We start from the raw sequence: 19,675 nt of genomic DNA on the forward strand, positions 1-19,675 counted from the left end.
GCATGTATGTTTGTATGTTTTTGTATGTTTGTGATGTATATGGGTTTGTGTGTGTATGTGTGTATTTGTATGTTTTTGTGTGTGTTTGTATGTATGTATGTGTGTATGGATGTATGTGTGTGTTTGCATGTGTGTTTCTGTATGTGTGTTTATGTGTCTGTGTGTGTATGTCTGTGTATGTGTATGTTTATATGGGTTTGTGTGTGTGTGTGTATGTGTGTGTGTATGTGTGTGTGTGAGTGTTTGTCTATTTGGATGTGTGTATATGTATGTTTGTGTGTGTTTGCATTTGTATGTGTGTGTATGTTTGTTTGTATATATTTGTTTGTGTGTATGTATGTGTGTGTATGCATGTGTCTGTTTGTGGGTGTGAGTTTGTTTCTGTGTGTGCGTGTTTGTATGCATGTATGATTGTGTGTTTTTGTATGTGTGTGTTTATATGGGTTTGGTGTGTATGTGTGTAAGTATGTTTGTGTGTGTATGCATGTGTGTTTATGTGCCTGTGTATGTGTGAGTGTGTCTATGCATGTGTGTGTATGTACCTGTCTATGTGTGACTGTGTGTATGTATATGTATGTATGTCTGTATATGTGTGTATGTGTGTATATGTATGTTTGTGTGTGTTTTTGTATGTGCGTATGTTTGTGTGTGTATGCATGTTTGTGTATGTGCCTGTGTATGTGTGAGTGTGTGTATGTGTGTATGTGTTTGTGTGTGTGTGTGGGTGGGTGGTACAGGGTGTTTGTGTATGTGGATATGTGTATATACATGATTGTGTGTGTGTTTGTATGTATGTGTATGTGTGTTTGTGTATATTTGTGTGTGTATGTATGTATGTATGTATGCATGTATGTATGTATGTATGTGTATACGCGTGTGTATGTCTCAATGTGTGTGTTTGTTTCTCTGTGTGTGAGTGTTTGTGTGTGTATGTGCCTGTGAGTGTGTGGGTGTGTTTGCATGTGTGCATGTGTCTATATGTATGTTTGTGTGTGTGTTTGTATGTGTGTATGTGTGTATGTGTTTGTATGTGTGGATATGTGTTTATGCATGTTTGTGTGTGTACATATGTGTGTGTATGTGTGCCTCTGTCGGTAGGTATGTTTGTTTCTGCGTGTGGGTGTTTGTATGCCTGTATGTTTGTGTGTTTTTGTATGTTTGTGATGTATATGGGTTTGTGTGTGCATGTGTGTATATGTATGTTAGTGTGTGTAAGAATGTTTGTGTGTGTATGCATGTGTGTTTATGTGGCTGTGTATGTGTGCGTTTGTGTATGTATGTGTGTGTATGTCTGTGTATGTATGTGTTTCTATGGGTTTGTGTGTGTGTATATGTGTGTGTGGATGTGTGTATATGTATGTTTGTGTCTGTGTTTATGCATGTGTGTGTATGTGCCTGTCTATGTGTGAGTGTGTGTATGTATATGTGTGTATGTCTGTGTATGTTAGTGATTTATATGGGTTTGTGTGTGCATGTGTGTATATGTATGTTTGTGTGTGTCTGTCTGTATGTTCATGTTTGTTACTGTGTGTGGGTGTATGTATGTATGTATGTATGTATGTATGTATGCTTGTGTGTTTTTGTATGTGTGTGTGAGATATATGGGTTTGTGTGTGTATGTGTGCATTTGTATGTTTTTATGTGTGTTTGTATGTGTGTGAGTATTTTTGAGTGTATGGATATATGAGTGTGTATACATGTGTGTGTCTGAATGTGTGTTTATGTCTGTGTGTGCATAAGTGTGTGTATGTGTGTGTTTATATGAGTTTGTGTGTGTATGTGTATGTGTGTGTTGGTGTTTGTGTATGTGGATGTGTGTATATCTATGTTTGTTTGTGTGTGTTTGTATGTGTGTATTGTGTTTGTGTATATTTGTGTGTATATATGTATGTATGTATGTGTGTATGTGTGTATCTCTATGTGTGTGTTTGTTTTTCTGTGTGTGGATATTTATGTGTGTATGTATGTTTATATTTGTGTGTGTGTATGTTTGTGTGTTAATGTATGTGTGTGTATGTGTGTGGCTGTCTGTACGTGTGTGTTTGTTACTGTGTGTTGGTGTTTGTATTTATGTATGTTTGTGTGTTTTGTATGTGTTTGTGATGTATATGGGTTTGTGTGTGTATGTGTGTATATGTTTGTTTGTGTTTGTGTGTTTGTATGTGTGTAAGTATGTTTGTGTGTATGCATGTGTGTGTATGTGTGAGTGTGTGTATGTATGTGTGTGTGTGTCTGGGTATGTGTGTGTTTATATGGGTTTGTGTGTATATGTGTGTGTGCATGTGTGTGTGTGAGTGTATGTCTATTTGGATGTGTGAATATGTATGTTTGTGTGTGTGTGTGTGCATTTGTATGTGTGTGTATGCTTGTTTGTGTATATTTGTGTGTGTATGTATGTATGTATGTATGTATGTATGTGTGTGTATGTGTGAGTGTGTCTCTATGTGTGTTTGTGGCTCTGTGAGTGGATATTTGTGTGTATGTATGTTTGTGTGTATGTATGTTTATATTTGTGCGTATGTATGTTTGTGTGTTAATGTATCTGTGTGTGTGCATGTGGCTGTCTGTATGTATGTGTTTGTTTCTGTGTGTGGGTGTTTGTGTGTATGTATGTTTGTGTGTATGTATGTGTGTATGCATGTGTCTGTCTGTAGGTGTGTGTTTGTTTCTTTGTGTGGGTGTTTGTATGCATGTATGATTGTGTGTTTTTGTATGTTTGCAATGTATATGGGTTTGGTGCGTATGTGTGTATATGTATGTGTGTGTGTATTTCTATGTGTGTAAGTATGTTTGTGTGTGTATGCATGTGTTTATGTGCCTGTGTATGTGAGTGTGTGTATGTATGTGTGTGTGAGTGCATGTGTGTGTGTGGTTGTTAGGTATGCAGATGTGTGTATATGCATGTTTGTATGTGTGTTTGTATGTATGTGTATACTTGTTTGTGTATATTTGTGTGCGTATGTATGTATGTATGTATGTATGTATGTGTGTGTATGTGTGTGTGTCTCAATGTGTGTGTTTGTTTCTGTGTGTGTGAGTGTTTGTGTGTGTATGTTTGTGTCTGTGTGCATGATTGTTTGTGTTTGTAAATGCGCTATATAAATAAATTACTACTAATGTCAACCTACAATCATGGATGCACCAGAAGAGCAAGTACTTTCAAATGATAAGGATCAGTGGAGCTACATGAAATGCTCTGTGTTGATGAGTATCCAAAATAAATATCCAATACCCATAGTGGAGCAGACAGGCAAAAACTTATGTTTAAGTAGTGAAAACCTTGATCAAATAGCAGAGGTCTGTAATATTTAGCCATAATCAAATTTTTGATTCATCTGCTTATAACCCACATTTGCTTTTACATCAATATGTTGTAAGGCAAAAGCATTACCCTATTAAGACAAAAGCATTGCTCTATTATTTATATCACTGTGTGTGTGTGTTTCACCTCGGAAGTGCAAACACCACATAGACAGCAGTGGTGATCAGGATTGAACCCAGGTCATTTGTGTATTGAAAACACAGAAATACTGGGGAAACTCAGCTCGTTGAATGGTGTAATGTCAATTACCTTGTGTTCAACATCAACAAAACCAAGGGGATGATTGTGGACTTCAGGAGGAAGTCAGGGGAACACGACCCAGTCCTCATCAAGGGCTCAGTAGTGGAGAGGGTCAAGAACTTCAAATTCCTGGGTGTCAACATCTCCGAGGATCTGTCCTGGAGCGTCCATGTTGATGCAATCATGAAGAAGGCTCGCCAGCAGCTATACCTTATGAGGTTTCTGAGGCAGTTCGGTATGTCATTGAAGATTCTCATAAACTTCTACAGATGTACCGTGGAGAGCATTCTGGCTGGTTGCATCACTGTCTGGTACGGAGGCATCAACTCTCAGGACAAGAATAAACTCTAATTATTTTTGTTAACTCGGCCTGTGACATCACAGGACCCAGACTTCACTCCATCGTGGACATCTACATAAGGTGGTGACTTAAAAAATGGCCTCTATCCTCAAAGACCCCCACTACTGTGGCCATGCCCTCTTCACTCTGCTACCATTGGGGAAAAAGGAACAGGAGCACTCAGCGGCACAAGGACGGCTTCTTCCTCCACTTCCATGACAGCTTCTTCCCCTCCGCCGTCAGATTCCGGAATGATCAATGAACCAAAGACACTTTTCGTACACTATTAACTGTTACTACCACTTTATTTTTTATAGTAACGCAATGTCGTAAGATGGTTCTAATATGAATGTTTGCTCTATGACGCTCCCGCAAAACACCGAATTTCATAACTTGTTCATGATAATAAATCCTGATATTGATTCTGATGTCTCCCAGCATCTGTAGAGGTAACAATATATCTTTATTTCCCATGGACAATATGAGACCAGCTGAGTTCAATGCACATGCACAGACTTTTGTGTTTCCCTGAGTATTGAGGCAGCATCTCTAAAAATTGCATCAGTCTGTCCATCCCATTATCAAGAGTTAAAGGAGGACTTTTTTCGTACATGATGAATCTGGAAAAAAGTCAGCATTGACTTTCTGATCTGGATTTCAAGCTACAAGTGGTTCCCAACCTTTCTCTTTCACTCACAAACCACTTTTTAAGTTATCCCTCGGCCATCGGTGATCTGTGATTAGTAAGGGATTGCTTACGGTGGGATGTGAGCGGGAAGGGAAGGTTGAGAACTACTGCTCTAGACCCAATTGTTACTGAAATATTTTGCTTGAGAAAAATTGTCATTGGCCCATTTCCTCAAGGCCAAACATCATAAATGGCTGTGTTTTTTCACTACCCAATGAGCTGAACACCTTTTCTGCTCGCTTTGAAAAGGAGAACTCAACTCAAAAGGATGAGAATCCCTGCAGAAGCTGATAGCCCTGTGATATTTGTCTCTGAGGCCAATGTCAGAACATCCTTCAAGAGGGTTAACCCTCGCAAGGTATTAGGCCCTGATGGTCTACCTGGCAGGGGACTGAAAATCTGTGCCAACCAACTAGCCGGAGTGTTCCCTAACATTTTCAGACTCTCATGGCTGCAGTCAGAGATTCCTACTTGCTTCAAAAGGCCATTCATCATCCTGGTGCCCAAGAATGGCAGGGTGAGCTGCCTCAATGACTCTCTCCAGTGACACCAACATGGACTGTGATGAAATGCTTTGAGAGGTTGGTCATGGCCAGAATTATCTTGTACCTGAGTAAAGATCTGGACACACTGCAGTTCACCCACCACCACAATTTTTCCACAGCAGATGCAATCTTACTGGCTCTCCACTCCTCTATGGATCACCTAGACAACAGCAACACGTACATCATGCTTCTCTTCATCAACTACAGCTCAGCTTTCAACACTATCAGGCCCCCAGTTCCAAAGCTCCAAAACCTGGCCTCTGCACAGTACTAGGCCAACACCATCATGGCATTAGTCTTCACCAGGGGTGCTGTGTTATTTTTTTAGGAGCCGGAAATCAGCAAAAATGGCAACAAGGTGGTGTCATGAGACCTGGCTGCCATGTTGTATACTTAAGAGCATTGAATAATTTAATAATATGACAAAGTATTACATGGTTTCACTCACTAATTATCATAAATGTAATTATCAACAAGTAAAGGAAAAGATGACAATTGTATTTTACAATGTTTACCTATTCACCAAATGCCACCAATGAGAAGTTTCGCAATAATTTCCACAAAGGGTCCGGTGTAATATGTTTCCAGGGTTTGAAGCAACTCTTATCCTAGTGTCTGCGGTACCGCAGTCATGATGTGGCCGACAGCTCAGGGTCCCACTGAACGAGAGGAGGACCGTGTAGTTTAACGATTCATCATTTATGAGAATTCGTGTTGTATTATCAAGTTGATGTGATTGAATCTCCTCTGACACTCAGCAGCACGAATAGGAATAACTTGTGAACAGTTCAGTAATGGGCGTAAATCTTGGAAGATGTGGCGTCCGTGATCCTCCACATAATCTCTGAAGGCATTTATCAGACAGAAAGAAGAAAGCTTCAACCTCTTACTGAGAGATGACATTGCAGCTTCTCTATAATTAGGCAGTATTCCAGCAGACCAGTCGCCTCTATCAAGGATGCACATCTCATTTAGCAGGGATTTACACATATTTTGAGGTTCAGAAGTTTGAGAACCTTTCAAGATGTTTCTCCAGCATTTTATGTTTTTATGTATAAATTTAAATTTATCAATGTGAACACTACAGAGAATTTAACGAGTTTAACTCTGCAGAGAATTTGACTATAACTTCCACTAATCACAGTAACTGTAGATCCCGTGCTTGTTAACAAAATGTACTAACTGGAAGCATACAATCTCTTTAAGTAAAGCAGCCCATAGTCTTTGAGATGCACTGAATAAAATCTGCAAGTCACTGCACTTAGTCTTTTAAATGTACTGGACGATGCCCCCCCCCCCCCCCCTGCCCTTTCCTGGATCCTCTCAGGGATGAAAAACACTGAACCGGAGCATGACACCTCATCATTTCCAGAGATTTTAGCCACTCCGTCATGCATAGACAAGTTGCTGGAGAAATGTTTCCACCTCCATGGCAATCCCCGCTAGTTTAAATTCCCCACTTAGCTTTTTTTACAGAGCTGCCAGAGCGGCCGGCGCTCTGACACCTCTGCACTCCTAACTCTTCATTCTATTGAGGACATTGACAAAAGGCAGTGTCTCAAGAAAGTAGCCTCTCTCATCAAGGATCCCCATCATGCAGGGCTATAGGAATCTGAAGACGAATATCTAATGGTACAAAAGCACCTTTTTCCCCACTTCCATCAGATTCTTGAATGGACAATGAACCACAATTTCTCTTCTTTTACACTAATTGATTTATTTTTAAATGTAATTAGCAATATTTGCACATGTGATGACATGTTCATGATTTTTGCACCAGACAATCTGATTTACTGAGGTTGGTTGAGGAATAAATGTTCAGAAGACACCAGAAAGAGCTCCTCTGCACTTCTTCAAAATAGCGTTTTAAGACCTACTACAATTTTTACATCATGTCAGAAGGTAGTTGAGTTTTAGTTTAACATCCCATCCAAAAAATCTCCACCTTTTGCATTGTAGCATTCTCCAAATACTACACTGAAGTGTCAGACTGGACTGTCTGCTTGTGTCTCTGGTGTACCATACTGACCTACAACTGTCTGACTCAGAGGCAAGGGTGCGACCACTAAGCCAAGGCTGCACAGCCAGTCTCTCACTTTGTTTTGTAGCTGTGATGTAGTACTGCAGGAATTTAATGATTTTTTTAATGGATTGAACTGAAAAACAAATCCATTGTTGAACTGAAAAACAAATCCACCCAAAACTTAAAGCTTATCCCTGAAACTGCCAACAATCAGTACTTCCCATCTCGAATCAAAACAAAAAGGATCTCTAAAAAAATTTTAATGGAACAGTTTGACCTGACTCATGACAAGGTGCACACAGATGTTCCAAATTATTTCAATTAATAACATCTGTTGGTTTCAGACAGTTGTCAGCATGTGTGAAGGACACTGTTTCTTTAAGATACTGAATAAAGAGTGTGCTCGAGTATTTCTGTATTCAATTTCCAGCGGTCACTTTTGGACAGACCCCTCTGCCATTCTCTTGGTTCCCCATTGAGGTTTCCCCTTCGATGATCCAGCTGAGATTGAATGAAATGTTCACGGATCAATTCGAGTCACCTCAAAAATACCTAAACATTTTGAATAACCATTTAGGCTCTGATTCAAAACTGGATATTCTGAAGTAATTTGTAAATGAATTATTTTGCTTATCTCTCAATTTATAATGAAATATTAATGATCTGGATCTGTGTAAGTTGTAACTATCCAGTTGCTTATCGCCCATCCAGTTACTTACAGTCAGAGAACATGATTTTTCTACAGGAAAGATTATGCTGATCCAGATTTTCTCCAGTTGGCTTAATGTCTACTCGCTGCCCATGTTCCCCATTCAGATGAGTTTGACTTCTTCAAATATGGGAGGCTGATTTTGTTAGCCTTCATCGTCCTGGAGCCGAATGGTGAGGTCGTGTACAGTGGCAGAGGCTCCACTGGTGTGGCTAGGTCATGCCATGGGCCAGGACAGGTCTTGTTCATGAAACTCCTCTGGATGTATCCACCATGGTAAACCCCACCCCCAAATTTGTCAAGGGTTTTCAATGTTCCTCAATGTCTCTGACGTTCAAAAACTATTATAAATGGAATAGAAGGTGTTTAAATTATTTTGCAACAGAAATAAAATCAGAACAATTTTAATGAAAAGACAGTCAAATACAGAATTTTAAAATCTGTTGTTTTCCTATTCTTTTCAAACAGGTGTGTAATTATCTTTCATTTGCCTGAGCTCATGGATGCTGTACCAGGTGTAACAAGGTTCAGGCTCCAAAAGCACATTATCAGTCATTGTACAGGAAAACCTCAACAGATTTCAGCTTCACCAACCAGAGGAGCTCAGCCAGTAACATGACAGATGTTACTTGTAGAATTGCTCTGCTAATATCTGAGCCAACATACCCGCACTCTGCTGCTTTGAACAGTTGGGCTTTGCTGGATGCATCGTGGGTTGGATGAACAGTAAATCTCAACTGAGATTCTATTTTTGTGCAGTCCTTTTAATGATAACAATTCTCTCAACATCAGTACTACTATTGTGGCCAAATGATCTTAGTGATATTTTAAAATCTGAGTGAAAATGATCGAGTGGAGTTTCAGAAAAGATACAGATTTGTGTCATTATTTAGTTAATCATCCTTGACTTTAATTCTCTCGATGGTTTTGCCTTCTTGAGCTCTGTTTTCTACTTCATTACAATAACTCTCTGAGAAAATTCCATTCCTGAATTGTGTGAGCATTTCTTTCACCCATCACTTGGATCTGTGGTTGGAGATGCATCAACCGTAACTGTTGGAATTCTCTCCTCATGGCCACTCATCTGGCTATGTGAGCTTCTTTGAACATCCCTTTAAAATGGTTTCTTTCACCAAGCATTTGGTCATTTCTGACAAATTTTAATTTGTACAAAGCCTTGTAAATTTCCTGAGGATGTTTTACAATTGCTTAATTCCACCTTATCGTCAAACAATCATTTACAAAGAAACCTGTGACTTCTGATTTGAAAACCTTTATTTTGTCTGGACTGTCTAAGCTGTCCCACGTGCTGAGGCTTCAACCAAATGAGGAACAGCAATTAGTCGGATAAACTGCTCTGTCATTTAGTCATGAAGTTGGTTTTCCATTTCTTGGTGAGCCACTTATTCATCTAAAACCAGTGATAGGTTGTTTTTGTTTTGTTATTGTGCTTATACAGTAAAATCCCTGGTGTCTGGCACCTAAGGGGATTGGTAGATGCTGGTAAGTGAGTTTTCTGGTTGCTTGAAACACATTCTTACAATGCCTAATTAATGCACCTACATTAAGAATAAAATTTAAGAGACAAAAATACCAACTTGTACTTAATCGAACAAACTTCTCTTGCATGAATATATATAAATATATTGTCTGGGGAATGAGAAAGATTGGGACGAAGGTATTCATTTACTGTTATTTACAGCAAAAGAGTCCGTGCAGGATTCATTAGGTTTCAGCCCTTTTGAAATTGTGTTTGGACATCAGGTTAGAGGTCTTTTCATGTTGATAAAAGAACAGTGGGTTAATGAAGATGTGCAGTTGGACTGGTTTCTAAATTTAAAGATAGATTACAAAAAGTGTGAACTTTGGCTCAAGAGAATTTAGAAATGGCTCAGGGTAAAATGAAGTATTTATTTGACAGGAAAGCTCAAGTGAGGAATTTTAAGACAAGAAGTAAAGTGTTAATTTTGTTCCCGACACATGACAATCCTTTGAGAGCTAGATTTTCTGGACCATATGAAGTGAAATCAAAACTGAATGATGTTAATTATGTGATTAATATTCCAGATCATAGGAATAATACTCAGGTTTGTCATATAAAAGTGTTGAAACCTTATTATGAGGATAAGGGTAGTGGAGAACAATCTGTATCAGAGGTGTTAGTTGTTGACAGGTTTGAGGAAGTTATGGATCATAAGATTATGGAAACAGAATCTTGTGAGGGTAACCTTAAAGAAACCATGGTTTATCTGCATCTGTCTAACTCAGCGATTTTGGAAAAGTTAGGCCTTTTTAAGTCACAAGGACAGATGCAATTGAAGCATTTGCTTTTCAAATATGCAAATTTGTTTCATGATGTATCATGATGTGAACGTGGGAGAGACAAATCCCATAAAACAACACCCATATAAAATAAACAGTCAGAAGAGCAAAATCGTGGATCAGGAGGTGGAATATATGTTGAAAAATTATTAGACCTTCGAATTCAGATTTGTGTTCTTGTGTTCTGGTACCTAAACCAGATGGAACTGTTAGGTTCTGTACAGATTACAGGAAGGTTAATTCAGTAACTAAAACAGACGCTTATCCTATTCCAAGAATAGATGCTTGTATTGATAAAATTGGGAAAGCTAAATTTCTTACTAAGTTGGATTTGTTGAAGGGTTACTAGTGTGTGCCCTTAACTGAGACTTGTATAATGGTTTATACAAGTATAAATGTGTGAGCTTTTGGCATGAAAAATGCCCCTGCAACATTCCAAAGGAAGATTAATTCAGTAATCCAAGGGTTGACACATACAAATGCTTATATTAATGACCTGGTCACAAAAAGTGACACATGGGAAGAACATCTGAGGGAATTGGACAAATTGTTTGCAAGGTTATCCAAAGCAAACTTAACTATCAATTTAGCTAAAAGTCAATTTGCAAATGCTACTGTAACATACTTAGGTCATGTAGTTGGTCATGACAAAGTTGCACCTATTCAAGCTAAGGTGAATGCAATTTCTTAATTTCCAATTTCCAATGGCAAGAAAGCAGTGGGAAAGTTTTTAGAAATGGCAGAATATTATAAGAAAGTTTACAGAATTTTGCTGAGGTTGCTTTTCCTTTAACCAATCTTTTGAAGAAAGGGAAGAAATTTGTGTGGACTAAAGTCTATCAGAGAGTTTTGGAAAATTTAAAGGAGATGCTATGCCATTACACTGTTTTAAAATCTCTTGATTTTGACAGACCATTTTTTTTAGCAGTGGATACCAGTGAGGAGCCAACAGGTGCAGTGTTGTCAGAAAACATGATAAAATTGACCATCCAGTTGCCTATATTTCAAATTGTGACAGAATATAGATATGTTTTTGGGAGATAAATTGGGGCAGGGTTTGTTCGTGTAATTCATATACAAACACTTTAAAACAGATCTTATTTAAAATACTGGAGCTCTGCTAATGCTAGGCATGTCGGGACCTCAGACCTTTGAGACTTCACTAATGGATTGTTCTTTACAAAAAGACAACAGATGAAAGAGCTCGTCAGAGCCACAGACTGTCTGGAGTGGAACTTGCTGTTCTAAGTGGGTCATGTGGTTTTGCAAGCAGAAAGAGTCAAAGAGGCTTTGAGAGAGAGAGAGAGAGAGAGAGAGAGAGAGAGAGAGAGAGAGAGAGAGAGAGAGAGAGAGAGATCAGCTCTGCAATGCTACAGTCAGCAGGAGCAGCAACTGAGATAGGAACAGGACAAGCTGGCAAGCTTGTGGAAAACCCCATTTGGAAGATGAGTTGTGAGTGCTTAGTACAGCCTGGTCAAAGCCCTTGTGGGTCATGCAAGAGGAGAGGATTAGCTGTCTAATATTTCATTTGGAATAAGAGAGACAAAAAGGCATTCTGTGGTGACCTGAAAGGAAGAGGAGAACCCTGAGTGGGCAAGTTTCGTCAGCAAGACATTGAAGTAGCAGATGGAAGTAAATCAGTTGTGGGTGTCCTGGAAAAAAAAACTCTCTCTGAAAACCAACAAGAACCTTCCTGAGTGGTAACCATTTACCTTTCTAGCACCAAAGCCTGGTGAACTTTATAAATGGTATAAATGTGCACAGTATAAGAATTACCTGCAACCAGTGAACGTGGAGGAATGAGAAGTGAGATTGGATTGTGAACCAAAGAACTTTTCTGAACTTACACACACATTACATACACGTGCGCTTAGAATTAGAAGGGGGTTAAGTTAGGTTAGTTAAGTCAATAGTGATGTTAAAGTGTGATTCTGTTTTCATGTTTAAAGATAATTAAAAGCAACTTTTGTCGTGGTGAATATCTATTGCTGCTGGGTTTTGGTGTCCTCTGGGCCCATAACAAAAGAAATTCAATGTTCATCGAAGGAACTATTCCACTATTGCGAAGGAACTGTTGTCTAAAATACTTGCTCTGCAGATTTTTGATGTATATTTCTGTACCTCTCATGAACCAATTGAGATATTTACTGACAATCATCCTCCGGTGTTTTTGAATAAAATGAAGAATAAAAACATAAGCTTGTTAAACTGGTGTTTAATATTACAAGAATATAATCTGCAAATTAATCATATCAGAGGTACAAATAATATAATAGTGGATTGTTTGTCAAGATGTTAAAGTTGAACATGTAAAGAAATATAAAACTCTCAAAGTTAGGAAACATTGTTAAAACAGTTTATTTATTTTATTCTTATCACTGCAGTGATTGTAATGTCAGTTTATTTATAACTGAATTATGACTCGCGAGTTAAAATTCCTTTGTCGGGGAGAGTGTGATGGATTATATCATATTTTATATTGTATATGGATATGTTATAAAGGATATAAATTTTGGGGATGGGTTAGTGTAGGTCACAATCAAACACAAACACTTCACAAAACAGATCTCATGTGAAATGCAAGAGCTCATCTCAAACCAGACAGTCCAGGCTCCCAATGCCTTTGTAAAGACAATGGAAACTGCTTCACAACTAGGTATTAATTGGACATGCCGTGGAGTAATGGATTACTGTTTTGAAAGCAATAGATGAATGGTTCCACAATTTGTCTGAATGCAGGTTGCTGTTCTAATAAGGTCATGTGGTTTTGCAAGCAGAGAGAGAGGAGACCAAACAGGCTTTCTCTAAGAAAGAGAGAGAGAGAGAAAAAGAGAACTGGTTTCTCCAGCATGGCAAGCTGGAAGCTTATTTAAAACTCTTGTGTCCATACAAGAGGGAATGGCTGGCTAAAGTGTTTCACCTGAAATAAGGGAAACAAGAGGAACTCTGTGGTGACCTGGAAGAAGAGGTTATCACTTGGAAAACCCATGATGGGGCAAGTTTCTTCAGCAAGACCTTGAAGTGACAGATTGGAGGAAATCAGTTTGTGTGTGTCCAACGAGCACCAAAATTCTCTTTGAAACCAACAAGAACCTTCCTGAGCAGTAACCATTTAACTTCAAGCACCAGAGCCTGGTAAAAAAATCCTAAATGTTAAATTCTGTGCACAGTTTAAGAATTGCCTGATACCAGTGAACTTGGAGGAATGAAAAGTGAGATTGGACTGTGAAGCAAAGAACTTCTCTGAACTTGTACATGCATTACATACACGTGTGCTTAGAATTAGAAGGGGGTTAAGCTAATAGTAATAAGTTAAAGTTTGATCCTGTTTTTAAGTTTAAAGAAAATTAAAAGTAACTTTTGCTGAAATAACCAATTGTCTTGGAAATTTCTATTGCTGCTAGGTTTCGGGATCCTCTGGGACATAATACCTTAAAGAATTTTACTTCATTTTCAGTCACATTCTTTGAAAACATTTAACCGTCACTGCATCTCCACGGAGCCACCTGAAAGACAAACAATAACATTTTAGATAATTGACCCCACTCCCCCAAGTTTACAGATAAAGCTTTTCTAATATACTAATAAAGATAAGGCCACTTACTAAGCAGACAGCAAACGATATCAACCAGCTCTTCATCCAGGGTGATGCCATTTTATTCAAATACAACTTTATTCAAACAGCTGCTATGAGCAAACCCCAACCAAGGCTCTCCACTGACCGAATATTTGCTCCCATCTTCACCCAAGTTTAATGTGTTACTTTAGAGAACATTTACAATTTTAAACTTTTATTTACATTTTTATTTATTCTTATTAATTTGTCATTTTTATTTTTTTATTTTCCTCGATTTTTATTTTGCTGGTTGTTTGAATTCCGGATAACAGGAGTTTTACTGTACATGCGTTGTACAGACAAATTGCAGTACCACATTTTTCTAATACAGTGAATATCAGATTTTATATGGTCTTGAATACAGCAAATAAATTTGTTGATAATTTGAAGATATATTCTTGAACTACTCCTTAATTCAGAATTTTTGAACTGGGAAATATCTTCTGACAGCAAAAGATATTGGAAATCCACTGGAGGAAGGCTGCAGTTAGTGTTTGGTTGGCACTGCCCGAGGCCTGGTTGCCTCTGCTCTGCTCCACGAGTGGCCTTAGCATTGAGGTGTTAGCTGTTGGGAATTGCGCAGCCACAGAAATGGAGCCTCAGGAAGAAGTTGTTAGTCTGTGATGGTTGTGTTGGGGGGGGGGGGGGGTGGGGGAATCAGACAGTACAACCTGGCCTTGGAGAGGAGAGGACATTTTCTTTATAGAAGAAAAAAATAAAATGCCTTCCAAGAAAACAAGAACACCTGAGGTGTTAAGAGATGAGGGACTGAAATAAACTCTTAAAAATATAGAATTGAGGAGTGAATACTAATGCTCCCCAGAATTTTGAAAGAGTTGGCAATAAACACAGTGGTTGTATTGATCATTGTCTTCCAAAATTCTATAGGTTAACATTTCCCTTTCAGAAAGAAGTCAAGGAGAAAACGGAATCTTGCACAAAACTGGCACACAAAACGTGGTCCACATATTAATAAAATAACTGGGGATGATACGCCTCATGAAGGGCCTTTTAAAGCTCTGTTTAATGAGAACCCATTCGACTTTGACCTCTCTGGAACAAATTTCTGGTATTTACGAGGAAGATACCTTTGTGATTATTCAGGAGCTCTGGAGATGTTTTAAAAATGAGAGCTCAACTCCTATTTCCTCAGCTAGAAGAACTATTCTCTAGGCTGAGAAGCCTAGAGCCAAGGGTCGCAATCTCAACATAAAGAATGCGACATTTAGAACTGAAATGAGGCAAATCATTTCCCCAGAAGGCTGGGGAAGTTGTGACTGAGTTCATTTGAAACAAATAAGTCTGTGAATATTCAAAAAAAATGGGAATGCAGGGCAGTGAAGGAGAATGATGCTGGATTGGGAGGTAACCTTGATCAATGATGGAGAGGACGAAGGATCAAGTATCCTTCATATCTAATTCCTGTGTTCAGTGCTTTCTTCATCTTCAAGTAAATCAAGAATAATCCCACTGTCCAAAATTTGCATTTGAACCAATTTCTAAAAAGAGGGTCAGAGTAAGTAAAAAGCTAATAAATATGAATATATTTTGATACTGTCCTCCTACCTTTCTATCCATACACTTCAATTTCATTTTAATATTCTACTTGAAAGTATCTCATTTCAAAGCATTGCACATTGTTAGTTAGTATAAAGTGAGCTGACTGCACATCTTCAAAAATAAACCAGAATATTTCCTTGCTTGGAAAATGATGACTTCTTTCAGAAGCTGTATTTATTTAACATTACACTTGGTTCACTTGGTTGCCTGAAGAGGTCAGAGAGAAATTTTCCAATTGTTCCTGGTTCTTTCTCTTATTTGGATTCTCCCAGGAAATGACATGGCTGACTTACTGACCAGATGAAGAAGTGTTCCAATGATGCAGTGTCAGGTAGTATTGTTGGACACATTTTTATCTATCTTGTACATTTTCAATTGGACTGGTACAAGTGAATTATTTGCAGATGATCCAATGGCTATTAGTAGTTCAAGAAGTATGGCTTTAATTGCACTAATCATTGGGTGGCACGGTTAGTGGTTAGTGGAACGTAGCGGTTAGTGGAACGCTGTACAGCGCCAGTGTGTTGGATTCAAATCCAGTGCTGTTTGTGCATTATCCCTGCACTGTTTGAGGTTCCTCCAAGTGCTCCAGCTTCCCCCCACCCTTCACAAATGGATGGGGCTTGTCAGTTAATTAAGGTATTTGGGCGGCATGGGGTCTTGGGCTGGAAGGGCCTGTTACCGTGCTGTATGTCCCCATTTAAAAAAATTTAATTTAAATTTAAAATATAAGCATTTAAATCAAATTTGCCGAAATGAAATTATTTACAATCTGCATGTTCTGATAGTTTATTCGGACAACATTTGGGTTCACCAGCATTACCCGCAGCTCCACTACAGCACTCATCACTGCCACCTACTGGAGATTTCAAGGGTTCCAATTATTTCTTTACATGATACCACACATGGGAATATTTTTCTCACCAAAAAAATCTTAGTTTGGTGCCATCTTCAATTTGGGTTGAACAGTTTTACGAAATAACAATTGGGTTTTAGGAATGCATAAAATTCAGTGCATATTTTAACCACTAAATCACTTACCAAACCCTGTTCATATGAAATGGACGGGGAGGGGAGCGGGTGGGTTGTGGTGACACTGTGATTACTATTGATAATATCACTGTTTCACAACTCCAGTGACCAAAGTTCGATTCTGATCTCTGGTGTTCATTGCAGGGAGTTTGCAAGTTCCCTTTATGTCAGTCTGGCTCCCCTTCACCCCCTCCCCCCCCCCCCCCCCACAGGTCAGTTGCTTTCCTTCCACAACTAAAACATAATCAGAAAAAGATTGATAGTTAGTTAGTTAGTGTAAATGACCACTGGTGGGAGTAACTGGTGGGAGAATCCGGATGGTGGTGATAAAAAGTTTGAGAGAGAATTCAGAGAATTAAGTGGGGAATTGGATTGACAGAAATGGACTAAGAGCTGGCATAGAACATTGGCCAAATGGTCTTCTTCAAGGTTGTAATGAAATTGAAATTATATGAATATGAACCAATGAAGAGGACCTGCTCGAGCACATCTTTCAAGAGAGTAGTTGACTGTTTCTGTTGTCTTTGAAGTACATGAGGCAGCCAGAATCTTTCTCCCATTCCTTCACTGAGCGTCTTTCAGTGAGCACGTCATTTGATTTTCTCTTCCTGTCCAAAAGCTTGAAGTCTTGCCGGTTCCTAGAAAACTCAATCTGTACCCAAGAAGATTGAGTGGATGAATGACCTCAGATAAGCAGGACCAGTTGCTATCATTACAAGTCCAGAAGAACCTCAGATTATTCTTACTCCTGAAAGAATAAAAGCACGGACCATTCAGTATTTTTAAGCACTTTCTGGCTCACACTTAGTTAGCAACAATCTGTTCTATGTTCATCAGTCCACCTTGTTGCCTAACAGAAATCTGTCAGTCCCAATGTTAACATTTTTGGTTGACGTCGCTCCAGCAAGGTTGTCTGAGGAGAGGTTTCTGCCATTATACCTGTAACTAGGCTTGAAATGACACCATTGGAGTAATTGCATATGACGAAGCTGGGATAAGAATGACTGTGACCTACCTTATAAAAGAGCTGGAAGGATGTACAATTCTTCAACTTGACGACAAGATTGAATTTAGCATTTGTGAAGTTAAAAGAACTGGTCTACAGAGTGCAGTATCAATCAAAATTCTAAATCGTAACCCTTATGCCAGGAGACTTATAGGATACGTGGGCAGCATTGAAGGATGTTTCATTGAAACATCGCAACATGATCAAGAAAGTTTCTTCCACTGCAGTGAGTTCTCAGGTGATGTTGATGAGTTAGAAGTTGGGGATGTTGTGGAATACAATTCATCAAAGGGAAAAGGAAATAAAGTGAGTGGTGAAAAAGTTGCCAAGATAACAACAGTAAATGGCCCCAGCGATGAAGTGTGCCCGTCAGTCTATACTGGTAAAGTGTTGAGGCCATTGCACAGTGCCGATCCACAGCAGGCTGAATATTAAGGACTTGTTCAGATTACAGAGGAAGGAACTGATAAAGGTGAAGTATATTCTTTTGGCATAATCAGTCTGGCAAATGAAACAGATTGCCTTCAGAAGGGCGAAACCATCAAGTTCCAGCTATGCACTGTGGCTCAGTGGGACAGAAATTGGCCTACAATGCCATTCCTTTACGGAAGGGCACTGTGGACTGTGTAAAAGATCAGTTTGGCTTCATTAACTATGAAGTTGGTGATGGTAAAAAGTTGTTCTTCCGTGTGAATGAGGTCTTGGATGGTGTGGAGTTGCAGCCTGGAGATGAAGTAGAGTTTTCCGTCATTTTAAATCAGCGTACAGGAAAATGTAGTGCCTGCAATGTATTCCGTGTCAGTAAAGGTCCCAAACCTGTGGCGGTTCCACGTCCTGACCATTTAGTACATCGTCTGAAGAGGATCACCTTGGATGATGTAAGTGCTCCAAAATTGGTTGTACTTCACCAGCCAAAGGGACCTGATAACACCAAGGGATTTACTGTGGAGAGAAAGATTCATCAAGCTGGAATAAACGATTGATTTCTTTTTCTTCCCCCCCCCAGCAAGCACATTACCCAATGCAGTATCTTTAGGAGGGGAGGGTTTACACAAGGTTAACTGCCTCCACCACCCTCTGTGTTTCCTACTCCAAAATGGAAATGGAGCACAATTTATCTATTTTCAAGCAAAACTACAGTTCTACCACTTGTCTGTCCTTTTATCAAAAGCTTAAAAAAAGTACCAAAACGAAGCAAAAACAGGCACGGGGAATGAATGAGCAGGAAGCCTTAGTTTCACAACCTTATAGGAACTTGATTTTAAAATCAGAAAACATCTTACATCAATGCTAATTTGAAATTTAAGTTTATTTGCCTTTGTTAGTAATGAGAGAAAACCTGTGAAAAAAGTTACATGAAACACGAGTGGATGGAATTCTGAAAGCTACCCTTTCTCTTGGAGACTTCTCTGAAGTTAAATGCACAACCACTCCCATGGCATCTTGGATTGGGGCAAGTGCCTTTTTATAATTGTGATTTGTATTGATGTTTTATTACATCACGAGTGCCATGAGTGCTGTCTTTCATTAAACCTTTCAGTACAAGTTTATGCTGTGGAGCACTGCAGCCTTGGAACACTTTCCCCTATTCCAGAAACTAACAGATTTGTGCCTAAAAACAAATATCACTGTTAATTCCCACGAAGGGCACCCTATATAAGGTGAAATAGAAAAGGAAATGGCTGGTTTTTTAAAAAAGTATATTAATGCATCAAGGTGGAAATGTTAATTGTTGGTACTGTATATATGCCTTTTGCATAGAAGCAGGGAGACTAGTTTATATCAAGCATTAGTAATCAAAACCATTGTTCCTATACCAAATAAGATCAGGAATTTAATTGAGGTTGATGTGGGACAGAGGCGTATCCTGGTTCTGTTTTGTGTCTGCTCACAGTTTGGGTTTGTTTAAAGTGGAGAATGCTTTGTTCTTGCAAGAAGGGGGAAAAATCCATCACCTGGCTTTCTCCTGTGTCCCTGTTAATGGTCATGAAAAAGAAACTAGAATAAAAAGTTTTACCATTAAAAAAAATGACACCACTGAACGATAAAGTGCTCAAACTAAGTTATCCTCCTCACATTATCTCCATAGGGGTTTCTCCGCTTGCTCTGGTTTCTTCCTCCATCCCAGAGATGTGCTGATAAACTATTGACTTTTGTAGATTATCCCTTAGCGTAGATTAATGGCAAGGGACATAATATGTGAAACAGAATAAATTGCAGAGACACATGGAAAAAAAACGAGTTGGATTAATGGAATTGCTTTCTTTGGACC

General features: G+C 38.8%; 1 long non-coding RNA gene and 1 pseudogene across 1 annotated transcript; one reads left to right on the forward strand and one right to left on the reverse strand.

Annotated features, from left to right (window-relative positions):
- Positions 1-5,776: 5,776 nt before the first annotated feature.
- Positions 5,777-13,696, reverse strand: LOC138737402 (uncharacterized). Its single transcript, XR_011340883.1, has 3 exons — positions 13,621-13,696; positions 7,878-8,208; positions 5,777-5,979 (listed from the first exon to the last, which is right to left on the reverse strand). It is a non-coding gene; the product is annotated as an uncharacterized lncRNA (long non-coding RNA).
- A 2,081-nt stretch (positions 13,697-15,777) lies between these two features.
- LOC138737145 (cold shock domain-containing protein E1 pseudogene) lies at positions 15,778-18,424 on the forward strand (annotated as a pseudogene).
- Positions 18,425-19,675: the final 1,251 nt, after the last annotated feature.

This window comes from Narcine bancroftii, chromosome 6 (assembly GCF_036971445.1).
Source record: "Narcine bancroftii isolate sNarBan1 chromosome 6, sNarBan1.hap1, whole genome shotgun sequence".
Lineage (NCBI taxonomy): Eukaryota > Metazoa > Chordata > Chondrichthyes > Torpediniformes > Narcinidae > Narcine > Narcine bancroftii.